At 40.9% G+C, this 6,632-nt stretch overlaps 1 protein-coding gene across 1 annotated transcript in view; it reads left to right on the top strand.

Moving 5' to 3' along the window:
* The window catches only part of hoxb3a (homeobox B3a), a 96,872-nt gene that overhangs the window by 2,459 nt on the left and 87,781 nt on the right, over positions 1-6,632 (top strand). The window lies entirely within an intron of this gene.

Here is a 6,632-nt window from a genome sequence, read left to right as displayed (position 1 = left end):
GCTCCCTCACTGTGTAAGTGACTGCGGACAAGCGTCGACACATTCTGCTGAATATCAGCCTCACCTCTGGCTGCCGAGACAGCTTCCTCTTTCTGGTGGAACATGGCCGACTGCAGATCTCTTATCAAGAAAATGCCATTATACAGAATTTGAATTTAAAATCAATTTAATCACTTCTCTTTCTTCCCCAACCAATAAATGAATAATAACATTATAATCAGTTATTATATCTCTCTATTCTCTCTGTAAAATAAAATAAAATAAAATAATTAATTAATTAAACAAACAAACAAAATAATTATATTATGACCTAATGGTAGACACAGTCTTAGTAGCAGCGGCTGCTCTAGCTTTAGCTCTGGTAACAATAAGTATTTTTGGCCCGCTAAGTTTCCCATAACCCTGATGTAGTGTGTTTGATTCAGAATCAGTGGCCTATTCATGCTGCTGACGATAACGTCGTTATTGGACGTTTCTAAAAACTCGTTCAGTGGCAACATTGTTTCTATGTCCAGTGCCGACGCTTCTAAAACCCCTCGCTTTAACATCTGCGGCTGCAGCTCCGGGTTGGTTTAGAGGCAACTCTGCTGTCATAGGCTTTTAGCACTCATTAACTGTCCTTTATGAACTTAATGTTTATAAACCAGCTCCTTACTTCATCACCGGGATAAGAACACATCTCCGTTGAACGGGCTGTTGTTTCACCAAATCAAATTATGTCTTTGGGCCTAAAAGAGTGAGGGCAAAGAAACACGTTGTGATTTACGCTTTTAATATTGTCCTTATGAAACATAAAAAATATGAATTTATGAATCTTGTTTCAGAAATCGTGTCATAGTCTCCCATAAAAATAAACAGATGAAACCCTATCAAAAGATGAGAGAAGCACTATTCACTCATTTGCTATTGTTGCTGTTTATGCTTAAACCAAGTGGTTATAAATAATAACCCGCCTGTATTTATTATATCAAACATTTAATAATATGTATTATAATAATTATTAACATTATTCTCAAGCTATCATTTTCTTATTGGCCAATTCTGACAAAAGCAGTGTTTGTGTTTTATGTCTTCAAGATGGTCTGCACTAGCAGCAGCAGTGTCAGTGTCAGTGTGCTTTAACAGTAACGGAGCTCAAGTCAACTTTATAAATTCAGTTATATAATCATGCATTTGTATTTGTACAGCCATATATCAGTCATATATCACACGTGTACATTTATGGCATCAGTAAATATCAATACAAATCAATATCATCTATATATCAAATACAAGACATAAATTAAAAAAAAAATATTCAGTCACAAATTCGTAGTCAAGAAGAAGCTAAAATATTACATTAAATTAAAGATTTCCTTTCCTTTTTTTTATTTCAAAATGTATACATTTAATAACTAAAAAAAAAACATCAAATATAAACATTGTAGACTATGTTGATATAGATGAGACAGACTGTGAAGTGTGAGGCGCTGTTTCTCTCCCATGCTGGTTTTTACCGGGTCGTGTCTGCTCTTGGTCTCTGGCCTGTGTAGCTCCAGGAGCGGTGGACATACTGACACTCAGCCAGGAGCGAGCTGCTGTCCTGCGGCGCCGCTCAGCAGTGAGCCTCTCGGCGTCCCCTGGTGCGCTCCTACAAGACGCTCTGGTGCCATCTAGCGTCGTGTCCACAACAGTAGCAAACATCCCCACATTCGCACACAGACACACACACACACACACACACACACACACACACACACACACACACACACACGCACACACACATTTCTTTCACGTGGGAATGTCCACTCGTCAAGGACTCTTATACACGCACGCTATGTTTCCTGCTAAATGTGTCTCTGTCGCAGTTGAGAGGTGTGATGTGCTGTTGGCAACATGGAGGTCAGCCTCATGTGAGTGTGTGTGAATGCGCCAATGGCCTATATTGTATTAGCTGTTGACAAACTGATGATGTGGCTGCGACTTTAATTTCTTGTCTTCCTTGGAATGAAAGCAGAGCAGCGCTGACGAGAGGCGGGAGTGTTTATGTGTGTGTGGAGAACATTTTGCCTTTTGTCTGGCCGGTTGTCGGCTTCCCTCTGTCTGTCTTTGATGTAAACGGGGAGAGAGAGACAGATTTGTGGCATGGAGAGAAAGAGAGAGAGGTCTCTGCTCTCTCTCTCTTTCCAAGGTTAGGCCTGGCTGCTGTTACACTGTGGGGAATGATGCATGGACAAAGCCGTGCGTGCACAAGCACACACAAAAAATCAGTTGTGTGTGCGTGTGCGTGCGCGCTGTGCCCAAGGAAACAGGAGCTCAGGGTGTAAAATTTGGTCCCGGGTCGCTTGCGTGTGTGTGTGTGTGTGTGTGTGTGTGTGTGTGTGTGTGTGTGTGTGTGTGTGTGTGTGTGTGTGTGTATGTGTATATATATGCACACACACGCAGATAGGCTATATATGTGTGTGTGTGTGTGTGTGTGTGTGTGTGTGTGTGTGTGTGTGTGTGTGTAAACTAATAACTCGTCCTTGCTCTGTGACTTCAGCATCTTTACTGGCGCTCATCTGCAGATCTACTGTGTAACACCCCCCCACCCCCCACCCCCAAGTAGGCTACATGCACCCAGGTGTGGATGTGTTCATTTGTGCGTGTGATCATCAAAGACAGAGGGGGGGGGGGGGGGGGGGCAGTAATCTACAGTGTTGTGTTTAATTTACGGCCCCGACATCATCTGACTTTAATCCAGCATTCAGAATCATCTTCAGAGCATTAAGATCAGATGGAAAATCAATACCCCTCCTCCCCATCTGTTCCTTTACCTCGATTGGATTTTCTCTGCTATGAGATTATGACGATCAGGATGATAGAAGGGAATTCCACATTGATAATTATACATAAGCTATATATACGCTATATAAACATATATATGTAAACATAGGCCTACAGGCTATATATAGATATAGCTTACATAGCCTGTATATAATATGTATATGTAGAATTTCTATCTATCTATCTATCTATGTATACCTATATATATATATATGTGTGTGTGTGTGTGCGCGTGTGTGTATTTGTGCGTGTGCGTGTGTGTGTGTGTGTGCGTGTGTGTATGTGTATATATATGCACACACACGCAGATAGGCTATATATGTGTGTGTGTGTGTGTATTTATATATATATATATATATATATATATATACATGCATACAAATATAGGCCTACTTTTGTGTGTGCTACCATAGAAACAACAACACTAATAGGCCTATTAATATGATAATTTAATAATCATTAGGCTTAATAATAATAATTATTATTATATCAGATATGTTTATTTTAAAACTGTATTAATAGAAACGGTTCTGTTCAATATTTGATGTTTTTAATAGCCTACCGTTTACACTTCTAATGAAGTAAAATAGGTTTGATACGTGCCCGTGCATTTGCGCTTGTCCGTTTCCTTTTCTCCTGTTGCAGAAACTTGGAGAAAAACAAGCGGCCCTTCCCCGTGATGCTGCATTCATCCGCCCGTTAATTTTTAACTCGTCCCGGGGCTCCTTCTGGCCGAGAGGGCTCGCGCTCACCGGTAACAGTCCGGTGAACTGACCCATAGGGCACGAGCTCACGGTGCCGTGAAGGACACAGTCATCCCGGCTCGCGCTGCCTGGAAACGATTAATACATTAAAACACAAAAGCACCGGTCAGGCAGTTTCTCTCAGTTTGTCATTAACTCGTGCAGGAGGGGTCGGTCAGCGCTCACACACACACACACACACACACACACGCACACACACGCACACACACACACACACACAGGTTTCCGAGAGGCCAACGCTGAGCCTGTGCGTCGCTATGGTAAAACCACTACACAATATTAAGTCTGACTTCTCCACCTCTCTGTTTTACACGATTCAACACGCAGATAATTTACTTGCCGATTTAAACATGTCACAGTCTATTTTAAAATCAAAGTGATTGAACTCTGGAACAGAAACCATCTTTTAATTATTTCAAGATTAAAGATTTCCTCTTCGATCACCGCTCATGAGTTCATAAGATTCTGAATTTATTTTCGTTAAGCTTCTGTTTGTTCCTGTTGGAGTTTTTAAAAGATTCTCTTATTTTAATTAATCAAAAACACATTTATGAGTTTATATTCAAGGTTCAACACAGGTAGGAAATATAGAGTACATTGTTGTAATGAAGAAATGATAAACTAGGTTATTTTTGAAAACTTCCTCTGTCGGTGCGCGAGCATTTAACATTTTCTAGTTACTTTTCTCTTCATCGTTTAAAATCAAGTTGTGGCTAAAAGGGAAAAAGAAAAAAAGTGTAAATCAGTAAAATAAATAGCGAAGGTTTAATTTCATGGACAGTTAATTATTTCACAATGCTTGTTAATAATACTGAGTGAGATGCAGGCGGTTTGAGCATTGCCGGGGCTGAAATGAACCACAGATGAACTGTACAGTGCCCGTGTGTGTGTGTGTGTGTGTGTGTGTGTGTTGTGTGTGTGTGACTGTGTGTGTACAGGCAGGCGTCCCCATATTTGTTTATCTGCTGTTTGCTGCGGGCCTGTTTTTCAGTTCGTCACCATTCCTTGGACTTTACAAGGAGTCATAAACGGTCATAAAGCCATAAAAGTTCAGAGGTCTCACTCTCTCTCTCACACACACACACACACACACACACACACACACACACACACAAACACACACATAGACAGTGACACACACACACACACACACACGAGGTGAAAAAGAGTCATAAAGCTATAAAGCAGCAGTCTCTCTTCTTCAGCTTTAATTGTCGATAGTCTGATCTCTGGAGTTTCTCAGATTCCTGGAGTTCCTTCAGCGGCTCTCAGCTGTTTACACTGCAGCTACACGGCTCTGATTTACTGCGCGGGAATAAAAAGCACAACTCAAAACGCTGTTATCACAAACCTTTACCACGTGCAGTTATCTTTCTGTCGCAAATGAAGACCGTATACAAATTCTTGCACATAATGCAGGTTATTATTATTTATAATTTCTCCGCTGGTGCTGTCTGTAATGGGAGACCCACCTCAGAATACCGTCCTGAGAAAACCGTTAATTATCTATTAGCCTGAACACGCTGCCTCAGTGTATTAGCCACTGCCACTAGGCCAGTACAATTAAAATTATAGATTTTTTTTGTTGTAGTTTTTAATTCTCATAATTTGCTCAAATATGTTAATTAAAGTAGCATAGTTAATGTAAACAGCACGTAATGGTATTGGTTCTGTGTGGTTGGACACAAAAATTTTTTTTTTTTTTTTAATGTATAGGTTACATATGAGAGGTTAAATGTAAAAAATTGCTTTTAAAGTTGAATTCGTGCTTAGGCTCATTGGGCCGACTGCACAGCAACCTAGCCGACTTTTTTCCAATGTTTACCTACGGCACACAGTGAGGTTCAAGTCTGGTTAAACTACAGTAAACTATGCGAACCTATAGGAAAATGTAAACACAGAGAAGAGGACGTGTGTTTTCTCTTAGTCTATTTCTTATGCGTCTTTCCTGCACGCTCTCAAACATAAACTGCTCCTTCCAACCGGACGCGCTCCTCCGTTTCTCCTTAAACAGTATCCTGTCCCGAGTCTTGCCTTTTGCTGCTTGGTGGAGGTTTGACCCTCAAACTGCAACACACCTGCAACGACAACACCACAGCCCGCTCACTGCAGCATGCACGGGGGTGAATCAAGGAGGTCACGTGATAGAGTCACAGAAATGAAGTCACATTGTTGCTTTCAAGTTCTTAGCTATTAGCCTTCTAAGTCAGTTTTATTACACCACAGCTAAGATTTAGCCTTAGGATTTGCTAACATGTTTAGCTTTAGCTTTAAACCTACCAGCCTGATGTGCTATCTGATTATTTTAAAACATGTCATCATTCTAAATTAAGTTACCAGGCTTATATTTTTATTGTAATGGCATGTAGGGTATGTAAGTCTATATGTTTGAATAAAATTTTATATGCTAGCGCACATCTGCACCTGTCAGGATTTTGTAAAATGACATAATTCAAATGCACATTAAAGCCTGTGCTGCTGAAGCAGGTTGGGCTAATATTACCCATAATAGCTAGCATTCACAGTCAACTTATAAAGAGTAATAAAACTTCATAATGCAGCATTTGATAGAAACGGTCAAATCTCAATTTACAGCTACCATTCAATTCAGCACGTTAAACAGCGTTCAGACATTATATCAGTCCAGTCCAGTTGCCTATTAAACAGCCGTAGCTGCAGTTTTACTGTGTCGACACAGTCGTGTTGGTTCTAACTGGATAAATCAGAATATGACACTCCTCTGTCAGAAAGTCGTTTTTACCCTGCAGGCTGCTGAGCGGGTATCCACTCATATTTATGCCGAAGCCACAATTACGTTAAGACAGTGCTAATGCATATGGGCTGTAGCTGTATATAATAATAGTATTACCGTCCTGTGTGTGTGTCCCAGGCTGTAGGCCATGCCTGTCCCGTCCCCGCTGTTAGTTCTCATTAATGATTAAACCACAGTCAGCTCCAACACAAAGCTGCTGCTTCCCGTTCCCACAAAGCGGAGAGGAAACGGAGCGTCCTGCCAGAGAGAGGGAGAGTGAGGGAGAGAGAGGTGGTGAGGGGTGAGGGATG

The sequence above is a fragment of the Seriola lalandi genome, unplaced genomic scaffold (genome assembly GCF_002814215.2).
Source record: "Seriola lalandi dorsalis isolate HSWRI2012SDOR001 ecotype SW California unplaced genomic scaffold, Sedor1 jcf7180002054816, whole genome shotgun sequence".
Classification (NCBI taxonomy): Eukaryota; Metazoa; Chordata; class Actinopteri; order Carangiformes; family Carangidae; genus Seriola; species Seriola lalandi.
The sequence above is the reverse complement of the archived record's forward strand: the minus strand, read 5'-3'. Positions and strand labels throughout refer to the sequence as shown.